Genomic DNA, 13,335 nt, shown 5'->3' on the forward strand with positions numbered 1-13,335 from the left:
GGAAGGTATGGAGTCTGCTACTACTATCACTTTCCTCTCCTTAATCATTTTCGTCACTAGGATTTTATTTCGCTTCCTTTCTTCTTGTTGCATGAATTAGAGGATACTGTCATTGATGTGAAAGAAAAAATGAAGAAGGGGGTTAATTTTACCAATTTACACCAAGGTTTAATCTTCAGGTTGTATCAATTCCACCTTGCCCTAGTCCCCCCTAGGATTGTGAAAATTGACATTCCTATGCATCTAAACCCCTAGCCCCAAATGGTTCCCCTTAAGATCACGAGTCCCAAAGCCCCTACCCTATAGCCTTAACCTATAGGGTCCTTAGTAAATCCCTCCTCCATGGGGAAAAGAGGAAGATAGGATAAAGGGGAGGAGAAGGAGTTGGTAGAGCCAGAGGAAGAGGAGAGAGGGGGTAGGAGGAAATCGAGGAGCTTAGCAAAATCTAATGCTAAGAGGAAATTGGAGGAGGGAGCCTCGTAGGAGGAGGAGACAAGCATGGAGGATTTGGGTTGCCCCAAATGGAGAATGGAAGAAAAAGCAGTAAACCATGGGGAGGGAGGTATGGAGGAGGTGGAAGAGGAGATTTCAAACTCCTCTAGGTTGAATTTAGGAGAACAAAAGGAGAATAAGGATGTGTTGCATGTTTCAATGACAGTTGAACTGGGGTGTGTGGACCTAACAAGAGACCAGTTCCCCAATACAATGGATAGGGTTCCTTCCCCCATAATGATCTCCTCCCCTATTAAGGTTGTTTCTAAAAATGCTACTAACCCCCTGATTGTGCAGTATATTACTAAGGCTAGTACTGATGGCCATCTAAGAGAACTACAAAAGGCTGGTAATGAGGTGTGGGAGAGAATTCGTGCACTAGAGGAGAGAATGTACCTATTGACCAAGTTCACGATAAAATTAACACATGTGGTTGCCACCACACTGAGCCTACTGGAGGACATTGAAGGGGACCTGTTTAAGGAGGACACTAAGATGTTGTTTGACTTCCTAGTAGAAGACTGGGAAAACATCCTCTCGGGGAGGAAAGAGGTCAAGAAATCCTAAGGATTCCCTCCTTTTTCTTTTTATGCTATTAATCTGCTGGTTACTAGACTTAATAGGTTACAAGGTTGTTATGCCTTTGTTAATATTTTACTATAGTTTCATAAGTTTGATAACAAGCAATTTGTTTAAGCCTATTGATACTTTCTTAATTATGGTTTCAAACTTTGTTTTTGTTTCAAGAAACAATAGGGGTTAGTTTAGTTTTGGTGGTTTTCCACTGGTAATTGACTAGTTTGTCTGTTATGGGCCAGCCCCCTAGTTTTGGTTGCTTTTAATTCGAAAACATTTTGACAAATTTGGTAATTTTGCTCCTGGACTCTCCAAACTTGCAAAGAATGTTACCAAACCTCCTAGGATGGCCTTAGAACATCTAAGGACCATCTTGACACACTTCTTGCCCCCTTTGGTGGCATTTTAGCTCATTTTGCCTCCTAGAGCAATTTTTGCAATTTTTAACTATCAGGACCTAATTGACCAAAATAGACTCCTAAATCAAAACTTATCAACTCAAACCTGCTAAACAAAACTTGGGACTTTATCACAAGACCTTATTAATCTCATGGTTGGTTAGAACATCCACATAGTAGAAACTAGACTTAGGATTTGACCTTAACCCTAGGTTCTCCTGCACCATTCTCCCCCTACATGAAAAAGTTAAGGTACTACTGGAGATAAGAACTTAGTGTCGATGCCCAACTTCTTGATGTCAGCCTCAGTAATCCAAGTTACCGCTGCTTTAGGTAAATCCATTCATTTTACCCAATGCTCCTTGTAGACCTTGTTTCTTGTGTTGTTCTTCATCGTGAAATCCAATATTTTTTCAAGCTATGGTTGTTTCTTTTTAGGTCCTTTATGTCAGCTATATCATTGTTCAAATCTTCCTAATATTCTATGTCATCCATCTTAGGACCTTTGTATGGTACTAGGTCTTTCACATTGAAGATTGGAGAAAGAGACATGTCCTTTGGTAGGTCTATCTTATAGGCATTAGGTCCATACTTTTTAAGGATTTTGCATTGCCCAATCCTCGTAATCTGTAACTTGCTAGGGATTCCCTTTTGTAGCACGGCCTTGTTGAGATACACCATCACCAAGTCTCCCACTTAAAATTGTTAGGTAAATAATTAATATTTACACTTTACTTAAGTTAACTTAGGTTAATTATATTATTTTATTATTTATTAGTTAGACACCTAGGAGTATGTCTACTCATATGAGTTGTCTTGTTGACAACACAAGAGTTAGCAACTCTAATTTAGCACATGGTGTCTACAATAGAAGAGTTTACATAATCAATTGAGTTGTCATGTAGACAACACAGTTGTTCACACTCTAAATTGAGCACATGGTGTTTACAACATCTTTTTACGTGACATACCCATGTTAGCTTATCCTCTCATCATTGCACTAACTTTTGCACTCAATGGAGGATAATCCACTCTTAGTGGACATGTGCTTAGTTGTGAGGCTTATCATTTTGATAAATCTTAGTCATTCTAGAGGCCTTGATATACAGGCACTTCTAATGTACTTGTACATTATTTATTCTCATATTGTTATTATGATCATACATCATTTGATCAATATTGTGCTTGTTCTTGAGCTTCTTGATCTTGGTGTCATTTTTCCCTAAGAAAAATTCCTACATGGTATCAGAGCTATACCATATTCTTACATGGTATCAAATCCATAGGAGTGTCATTTCAGAGCCATACGATTGTCATTTCAAAGCCATTGGAGACCACTCTTGCTTCACCTCTTTAAGGAAGTCAATTCAGATCTGGAATATCATAGTCATTGGGAGCATCTAGAGCTGAAGAAGACCTTGACATTGCATCTGAAGCATTAATTCAGTGAATTTTGACTATAATTTTTCCTACCTTAGGCCATAGTCAAAATTGAGGCAATTGTTTTTGCAAACTAGCACCCGAAGGCCCGATTTGCAAAATTTGGTATGATCATTATCAAATCTATTCAATTTATTTTCAGATCTATATTTTCTCTATAATTTTCTTTGTAATATTTTCATATTATTGTTTCAAAAAAAAATTCGGCCTATCAGGCCTATAGAGGAAAGTTTTTTGTAGGAATTGGGTGGTCAAATCCCAATTCCTGCAATGGAATATTCTTTGTTAATTCGGCATATTCCTTAACCATATTGGCCAACATCTCCCAACATTTCAACACATAATTTTTGGTGGGCACATTATAACACACAATAGGCATCAAACCGGGCAACAACTCACAGTGGCTCCTAAGCCACATTGAAGTCTGCAAGCTTCTCCATTTAAATAATTTGTTGCTCTTTCCCACAACAGATGTTGGATTAAAATCCCTAGTCGCTGGTGTAAATTTCTCCATAGGCACTGATGAAATCCCTTCCCATCAAACTTCCATAACCCGGTGACATTCCTTACTCTTCCATACACAAACAAATCTTGACACAAGCCCATAGACATCTGCATCATAGCTCAGCTTCTACCAAACACACCTCAGTTGCCCACATGGACCCTCGGTGACTCTGCAACCAACCAACTCAATGCCAACACAGAGCACAGTTGGATCCACATAACCCACCACATCATTTTTGTATGCTGATGTCACCTACACAGTCATCATCTGTATAGTATGGCCTGCCACATCATCAAGCGAGCCCCTTTTTTGCTGACGTAAGCATTTCATAGCATTAAATTTGATAGTCATTTGACCATCATTAGCAAGCTAGATTGCACTACTATACAACCATTTGGATGTCAAATTTAACCTAGTTTTTTGTTGATCAGAACCTTCACCATATTCAGTTTTGATTTGATAATCCAACTTCAGGAGGCCATATCTTAGTCATTCAAACTCCAAATCAAGTACAATTTTTATTGATTTTGGCTAAAAATTCCTAAATTTTCAGTGGTGCTATTATTTTCTAATTTTGGTGCATGAATTTGTGAGAAATTTTAGTTGTTGGCAACTATACTTGTCCAATTCTACATTTTGCAACTTCAAATGCTCCGCACGGGATCATCTAGACATATTTTTAGGTTTCATTTTTTTTGAAAGTCCATATTTTTTAATCTACTTTCTAGATCTGCAATTAGATTATAGGCTTGTGTGGATAAAAAATACCACTTTTAGAAATAGGTCCTTTTTTGCATTGTAATGCTTTGATCAAACTTCAGAATTGTTGTATATCTGAGCTACATTACTTAGTTCTAGATTTGAACTCCAAGAGGAGGTTGTAAATAGAAAAATTAGAAGTTCTCTTAGGCCTAAATTGGCAAGTGGCCATTGTAATCACACTAGTCATAAAGTTCCAAATCATGCATTAGCAAGGTTTCATTGATTCTTTTTGTATTTTGGGGGGTGTATACATTACTTGATCTCATGGAGTCATCTCACAAGTGTCAGTTTGGTTTAAAACTAAAGTTGACAAAAAAGGAACTATCACAAATAGAGTGCTTTGATGATTGATCATCTAAGAGAGCATAAGGAAGTATTTCCTTATCTATGTTTTCAAGAACTACCCTCTTGCACTGAGTCATCACCTATTAGCATAATTGAGTTAGCCATTTTTTTCAGTATCAAAGTTGATTGCTTTGAAGTCCTCAAAAAGGTCATCAAACCTTATGATATTTGGATGGTTCTTTGGAAAGCATATGGAGATCCAACAGTCCCTCTATTCCCAGAGGGTATTCTACCTCCAATCACTCCAATTATGGTACCTACAACACCAGTTGAGATCTTACCTCCTGATGCTCCTATTGCTTCTACTGATCTAGTTCCAGCCATAGATGATCTTGATTCAGTGTAGTAGAAAATACCATGTCTTCCTATTGCAACTTCATGGGATGACTTTCTTCCAAACATTGCAGTGCTATTTTTGAAGTCTTACATTGAAGATGTGGGAGACATTATTGATGACATCCACCTTCAATATGTTGAGGAGACTTCTTCATTTGTTGCAAGGGATCACTCTAACCCTCACCCACACGATCTTTCCTTTAAGACTGACATGATTGTGGACATTTCTTTACAGTAGATGGAGAAGGGCTCTTTTACTTTAGAAGAGACATCTTAGTCATCATTGGAGGGAGGCTACAATGCTTCTCTTCCCATATTTCCCTATACGGATGATTCCTTGTCTGTGGAGGTTGATTCAATTTCATATATGGACATGTTATTTTGTTAGCCGCCTTCTTTTGGCATCCACCAGATTGGTTCATGGGGTCTTTATAACTCCATCCATACATGCATCTTTCTTTATTATACTTATCTCTTTTTTTGGGGTAGGGTTTTTCCCCTGATTTTTTCCCTCTTTCTCCATTTTCAAAGAGATTGCATTGTATGTATAGCATTGCATTTGTACATGGGTACCTAACATGGCCTAGTAGCTGGGACCCATTATGCCTTTTCATCATAGCTTTTGTGAACTTAAGTGCATTCCATTAAGTAGCACTTAAGAAAGGGTGTTAGTGTAAATAATTATTATTTATAGTTTTCTTAAGTTAACTTAGGTTAGTTGCATTATTTTATTATCTATTAGTTAGACACCTAGGAGTATGCGTACTCATATGAGTTGTCTTGTTGACAACACAAGAGTTAGTAACTATAATTTAGCACATGGTGTCTACAACATAGGAGTTTGCATAATCAACTGAGTTGTCATGTAGACAACACAGTTGTTTGCACTCTAAATTGAGCACATGGTGTCTACAACATCTTTTTACATGACACACCCATGTTAGCTTATCCTCTCATCATCACACTAACTTCTGTGCTCAATGGAGGATAATCCACTCTTAGTGGTCATGTGCTTAGTTGTGAGGCTTATCATTTTGATAACTCCTAGTCATTCTAGAGGCCTTTATATGTAGGAACTTCTAGCGTACTTGTACATTATTCATTCTCATATTGCTATTATGATCATACATAATTTGGTCAATATTGTATTTGTTCTTGAGCTTCTTGATCTTGGCATCATTTTTCCTAAAGAAAATTCTTACATGGTATCAGAAATGTACCAAATTCTTCCATGGTATCAAAGCTATACCAAATTCTTGCAGAAATTGCAGCTCTCTCCTCCCTTCATCCTTCCTCTTCTTCAACTTTTGATTGGCTTCCATCAAAGTTTTCTTTACCTAGTTATGTACCTCCTTCATTGATTACATAGAGTCATCAACTTGTCCACTAACCTTGTCATGTGAAGGTAGGTCCCTCAACTCCATTATACATCTTGGGTGAGTACCATATACCACTTGGAAAGGATGTATCCCTATTATCCTATTCTTGTTGTCATTGTATGCAAATTAAAGTTAAGGAATAACTTGTTCCCAACTTTTTCCATACTCCTTGGTGAGGCACCTTAATAGGTTTCCCGATACCTTTTTTATTACCTCTATCTAACAATTAGTTTGAGGATGGTAGAAAGAGCTATGGGCTAAGTTTGTTCCAAGCCTTTTCCATAGGGTCTTCCAAAAGTGCCCCATAAAATGAACATCCCTGGCAGTTACTATGCTTCTTGGCAAGCCATGAATCCTAAACACCTCCTTGAAGAATAGGTTGGCCACATTACTTGCATCATGTTTAGTTTTTCATGGTATGAAGTGGCTCATCTTATTGAACCTATCTACTACCACAAAATCACTATCCATCCCTATCCTAGGTCTTGGCAATCCCACTATAAAGTCCATGCTTATGCACTCCCAAGGTCTATTAAGAATAGGGAGAGGCTGGTAGAGCCCTGCATTTGATGAATTTCCATTTTCCTTTTGACATATGATACATTAATCCACATATCTCCTAACATCTCTCTACATTTTAGGCCAATAATAGAACCTTTCCACAAGGTCCAAGGTCTTGTTCAGAAAAAAGTTCCCACTCATGCTTCCATTGTGCTTCTCTTGTATAAGATTCTCCCTCATGGATCCCCTTGGAATGCATAATTGTTGACCCTTGAAAAAGAGTCCATTCTACAAGGTATATTCAACAAAGTCACTATGAAAATGTGTAAGAATTTGGCTTAGGCCAGAATTCACCCAAGAACTAAAGAACTCAACACAAGCACACACTAGAACAAAATAGATAGAGTATGATCAAAATGATGATATTCATTCAATAACTGGATTGAGAGTACACTAGGAGTGCCTGAATATAAAGGCCTCAGGAGAGTTTCTAGAATGCATAGAAGTTAGCATCATGATATGTCATACAACCAGGCACATGTCCACCAGATATGGGTTATCCTCCATTAAGCACGGGATTAAGTGCGATGATGTGAGGATAAGCCTACAATGGTGTAGCATGCAAATTAGTGGAGTAGACAACATGTGCTAAATGAGGAGTGAGGATAATTGTGTTGTCAACATGACAACTTAGTGAATGATGCATACTCCTATGTTGTAGACACCATGTGCATAATTAGAGTTGCGTAACTCAATGAGAGTACACAAACTCCTAAGTTTCTCACCTAAAATAATAATAAAATAATGCAAAATAATTAAATAATGCATTAACCTAAGTAAAAATTAAGTAAGTGTAATAAGTAAATACTTATTTACACCAACACCCCCCCCTAAGTGCAACTTAGGGGAATGCCCTTAAGCTTATGAAATCTAGGATGAAATGCAATATGGGTCCTAGCTACTAGGCCATGTTAGGTACCCATGTACATAATGATATGCAATCTCCCATAAAGCGAGGAAAGAGGGAAAATCTCATGGGAAAAACCCTCCCCCAAAAAGAGAGATAAATAGGGATGCATGGATGGATGGAGTGATCAAGACCCCCCTATTATGACATACATCTAGTATATACATAAGAGAATGATGAGAAGAGGAAGAGAGACATGATGGGCTCCCCCCCAAAAGAAGAATGCCGAATAGTGACTACTCCAATGAAGAAGCTAATCCAAGACTGCAGAATGGTGTTCCTCCCCTTAGGAAGAAACAATGCCAAGGGTACAAATGAGATGCTTCTGCTGTGTGTGAAAAGAATCCCATGGATAAGTGATGTCTCTGAAACTTGCTCAACTAGTTGAAGAACCTATCTCAAAGAACTGCCTGTCTCTGCAACTGATGAAGAACTGCCTGTCTCCTCAAAGTATACATTATTCTCCACAAATATTTGATGAGTCTCTGGATCTAGAAGTCTATATGCCTTCACACTATCTTCATAACCAATGAAAGTACAACGTCGAGATGATTGTGCCTTGCATCCCCTGGAAGATCTCTTTGCCCATGCAGGACAACCAAAGACTCTGAAGTGTGTCACAATAGGTTTTTTGCCGCACCATGCCTCAAAAGGAGTTTTGCCATCTAAGGCTAGATGAGGAGAACAATTAAGAATGTGAGTGGCACTAGATATTTCTTCGACTTCTAATGATGGATCTAGAGACTTGGCATGAATCATGCAACTTGCCATAGACTTAACAGTGCATTCCTCAAAGCTACAACATCTATCTTATGCGGACTAAATGTTGAAGGAGTCTGAAGATCAATTCTCTCATGTTTGCAAAAGTCTTTAAGTCTTTTTTTCACATCCATGTTTCCATTATCCATGCAGAGTACTTTGATGGCTTTCCTAGATTTCTTTTCTACATGAGCCTTGAAGTTTAGAAACTTTTCGAACAGTTCATTCTTGTTATGCAAAAAATAGACCCAAGTGAACCTTGAAAAGTCATCAACAAAGGTGAGTATGTAGCAACCCTAGTTAAATGCAAAAGGACTTGCTAATACCATGTGAACCATTTGTAGAACACCTATTGCTCTTGAAGACTTCCCTCTTTGTAACTTCCTCTTTGGATGCATATCCACTGAATCTGTTGAACATTGACCCTTAGAAAAGTTGATTTGAGGTAGACCTTTCACCATATTGTATGTGCAAAGTTGCTGAAGATAGCGGTAGTCAAGATGACCATACCATTTATGGCATAATTGCATGTTTGAATTTGATTGTGATAACAAGGCCTTTGAAGGAGACTTGGGTATAAAATGAGAGAGATTATAACCTCTTGTGATCATTCACTTTCCCCACTGCAACCAAGGAATTATCTCTAAGACTGTGCACTTTTACTGAGTTTGGAAGGAACTCAACTCTATGTCCAGCTCCAAAGTGAGTGACTTGGTAGATTGAAGATTGAAAGGAGATTTGAACTTAGTTTTGGAACATAGAGAACCTCTTGAAACTCTCCATTTTCCATTTCCACGTTTCTTTTTTCTTCAACTTCCATTTTGTTATCATTCCCCATGAAGATGTGCAGTACCTTTGAGTGATTCATTGAAGAAAAATCCTCCTTTGAAGAACCCATGTGATATGAGGCACCTGAGTCAAATATCCATTCCATTGAAGAGTTTGCATTTGCCATGAATGCTTTCCCTTTTCCCTTTGAATCTGAAGACGATCCTTTATCCTTATAAGCATTAGGCAATGGAACATTATGTTTCTTCATGATGTTGGTCAACTCATCAATCTTTTAAAGATAACACTCATGCTCTTCATGACCTAATTTCTTGCAATAAGCTCACTTCTTCTTCTCCTTATTGTTGTCCCCCTTCTTGTTGGAATTCGAGGACTTGCCTTGTTGATTAGATTGTGATGTTGTCTTTTCTGCATCCTCTGATTTACTCTTCCATTTCTTCTTACCCTTTCCTTTATTTGAAGTCTGTCCAACTGAATGTTGAGAACCTTCATTTTTGGCCACCAATGCTTTGGACTAAGGTGATTTGAGAATCCCCATTGATTTCAACTTCTTTTCTTCATCATCCAACAGTTTAGCATATTCATCAATAGTGACTTTCTTGTAGGCAAACCCTAAGGTAGTCTTTAAGGTGTTAAAAGAAGATACAAATGTGGAATACTCTGATGGCAGCTTGTTATGTATGAGATAGATTAGTCTATCATCTTTGATAGAACTCCCATAATCAGTAAGCTTCATCCTTAATTCATTCACCTTGATGATGAAATCCTGCATTGAGTCATATGACTTAGGATCTAAGGAAACAAGATCATCTTCAATCTTGAACACATCCTCTTTAGACACTTTCCCATAAAGGCTTTCGAGGGTATCCCAACCTTCCTTGGATGTAGAACACTTCTTGATTTGATACATGATCTTATCATCTACCCCTAAATATATATCACCTAGGGCTTTCCTATCCATGGCTACCTAATTTGAAATTTCACTTATTGATACATTATCACCTACTAGTTTAGGAAGAGTACCATCTACATATTGTGAAACTCAATTATACATTAAGTGATACAACATTTTGATTGACCATGAAGCATAGTTATGAGGAGTTAATTTAGGAAACTTAAAGTTGCCCATAATGCAGAAAATGAAAGAAAAGTGCAAAAAAGAGAGAACACAACACCAAGAACACCCCCCCTTTTCACTAAATCAAGAAACCCCCAAAAAATAGATGCTTTGGGCACTTTATCAGTAGTGCGATTACAATGGGCCACTTGCCAATTTTGGCTTTTGTGGACTTCTAATTTTTCTTGTTACAACTTCTTAATGGAGTACAAATTTGAACTTTATAATGTGCTACAATTTTGAAGCATTACAAAGCAAAGAAGGGCCCTATTTCTAAAAGTGACAATTTTCTCCACACAAAACTACAATCTGATGCCAGATCTAGAAAGTAGACAAAAAATACGCACTTTCAAAAAAAATGAAACCTATTTTCGACTCCAGATTTTCCCGTACGGAGCTTTTGAAGTTGCAAAATGTAGGATTATCTAGTACAATCGCCAAAAAATGCAATTTTTGAACAATCCGTGCACCAAAACCAAAAAATAGCTACATCACTAAAAAATTTAGAAAATTCTACCTAATTTCAAAAAAAATTGCACCTGATTTGGAGTTCAGATGTTCGAGTTATGGCATGTCGAAGTCGGATTGTAAAATCCAAAATCAATTTGGATAGGGGTTGCATCAGAGAAACATGGGGTTAAATTTGATGATCATATGGTCGTCACAACAGTTGGAAATTTCCCTATTTTGACATCCTGATGGGTGTCAAATTTAATGCATAGAAATGATGACGTCAACAAAATTTTACCCCTAATGACATGGCAGAATGCGTGGCAAATATCATGTCATACAGAATTGTACAGATGTGTATGAAAAAATTTGAATGGCTGCCTGCGTGTTGGCTGAGTCACTACTGATAGGGCGGATGATTTGGCATGTACAGTGGCTACAGACTGTATCAGGTGATGTGGTGCCACGTGGGCATGCTGGCTGTGTAGGAATGGTGTATTAAAGTGCACCATGTAGCTGGCACGAATTCATGCCAAAAAATTTTTAACAGTCACCGAAAGGTTAGCAGTGGTCGTCGACTTTCATCTTGTGATGCCAGATTTCACTACGCCTACCAATGCCGATGTTGGATTTGTTTGTGCGTTGTCGGAGTTCACAGGTAAAGATCCCACATTTGTGGGTGGAACACTTTATGCGCTGTTTAAAAGATAAGGCCCACGGTCTTAAAATGAAAGAGCAACGACTGATGTTGGAACCACTGAAGTTAGGTGGTCATTGCTTGTTGTGTATGAAGCCTGGCCAGGATTTGCCACCATGCGCCAAGAATTTGGTTGCAAATTTATGAGGTACAACTGGCGTGTATGGCCACTAATATAAATAATAAGCCCTACGAAATTAAATAATACACCACAAAAATATAGAGCTAAGCCGGGGTATCACTGCCTAGTTTGGCAAAAAAAAATTATGTGCTTCCTATTAATTTCAAAAATAAAATTTGAAAAATACTCAATATGAGAATAAATTGCAAAGAATCAGATCCAAAAAATAACAATCAGATCAAATAAAACAATCATACCCAGTTGCAAATCGGTGCTTTCGGGTGCTAGTGTGCAAAAAAAATTTGCCTCTCGATCAACTTTCACCAAATATAGGAAAATTTATAGTTGATTTGAATCGACGCTCCAGACGCAATAGTGAGGTCAGATATGACTCTAGATGCTCTCAATTTTTGCGAATCCTCTAGATTCGTGTCGAGGTGTTGAAGCATGAACAGTCTCCAACGGCTATGTGATGAGAATCTCCCTCAGATCTGATACCATGTAAGAATTTGGCTTAGGCTAGAATTCACCCAAGAACTAAAGAACTCAACACAAGCACATAGTAGACCAAAATAGATAGAGTATGATCAGAATGACGATATTCATTCAATAACTAGATTGAGAGTACACTAAGAGTGCCTAAATATAAAGGCCTCAAGAGAGCTTCTAGAATGCATAGAAGTTAGGATCATGATATGTCATACAACTAGGCACATGTCCACCAAATATGGGTTATCCTCCATTAAGCACAGGATTAAGTGCGATGATGTGAGCATAAGCCTAAAATTGTGTAGCATGCAAATCAATGGATTAGAAAACATGTGCTAAATGAGGAGTGCGGATAACTGTATTGTCAACATGACAACTCAATGAATCATGCATACTCTTGTGTTGTAGACACCATGTTCATAATTAGAGTTGTGTAACTCAATGAGAGTACACAAACTCCTAAATGTCTCACCTAAAATAATAATAAAATAATGTAAAATAATTAAATAATGCATTAACCTAAGTAAAACTTAAGTGAGTGTAATAAGTAAATACTTATTTACACCAACAAAATGATTAGCAAAATCATTACATACCTTATAAGCCTCTGAGAAATTGGTGTTCTCCTCATACAAATCTCTAAACCATCCAAGTCAATGCTCTACAACTTGACTTTGTGCACTATCAGCAACCTCTTGCTCAAAGCATCTGCCACCTTATTGTTTCTCCCCTTCTTGTGCTTGATAATGAAGGTATATGACTGTAAGAACTCCATCCATTTGATGTGTCTTGGACTTAGCTTCTCTTATGAGTTAATAAAACTCAGGGCCTAGTTATCTATGAAGACAACAAACTCCTTAGGAAACAAGTAGTGCCTCCACTTCTTAAGGACTTGGACAAGTTCATAAAGCTCTAGGTCATATGTTGAATACCTTGTCTTGGCTTCATTAAGCCTTCCACTAAAAAATGCCACTAGTCTGCCCTCCTAGCTCAAAATTGCCCCAATTGCTATGTTACTAGCATCACACTCCACCATAAATGGCTTCTCAAAACTAGGTAGAACCAAGTTAAGTTGGGTTTCTACCTCCTTGAATCTCTCAAAACTTTGATTTGCAGGTTTGGTCCACACAAATTTAGTCTTCATGCCCCCTTTGATTGTGTCCATCATAGGTGCAAATATTTCACTAAACCTTCTTAGAAACTTTTTATAGT

General features: G+C 37.7%; 1 pseudogene; it reads left to right on the plus strand.

The window, feature by feature from the left end:
• The window catches only part of LOC149540294 (BTB/POZ domain-containing protein At5g48130-like), a 60,562-nt pseudogene extending 48,902 nt beyond the window's left edge, over positions 1-11,660 (plus strand).
• Positions 11,661-13,335: the final 1,675 nt, after the last annotated feature.

Source organism: Cupressus sempervirens, chromosome 9, assembly GCF_028749045.1.
Source record: "Cupressus sempervirens isolate cs-2001-9-10 chromosome 9, ASM2874904v1, whole genome shotgun sequence".
Classification (NCBI taxonomy): Eukaryota; Viridiplantae; Streptophyta; class Pinopsida; order Cupressales; family Cupressaceae; genus Cupressus; species Cupressus sempervirens.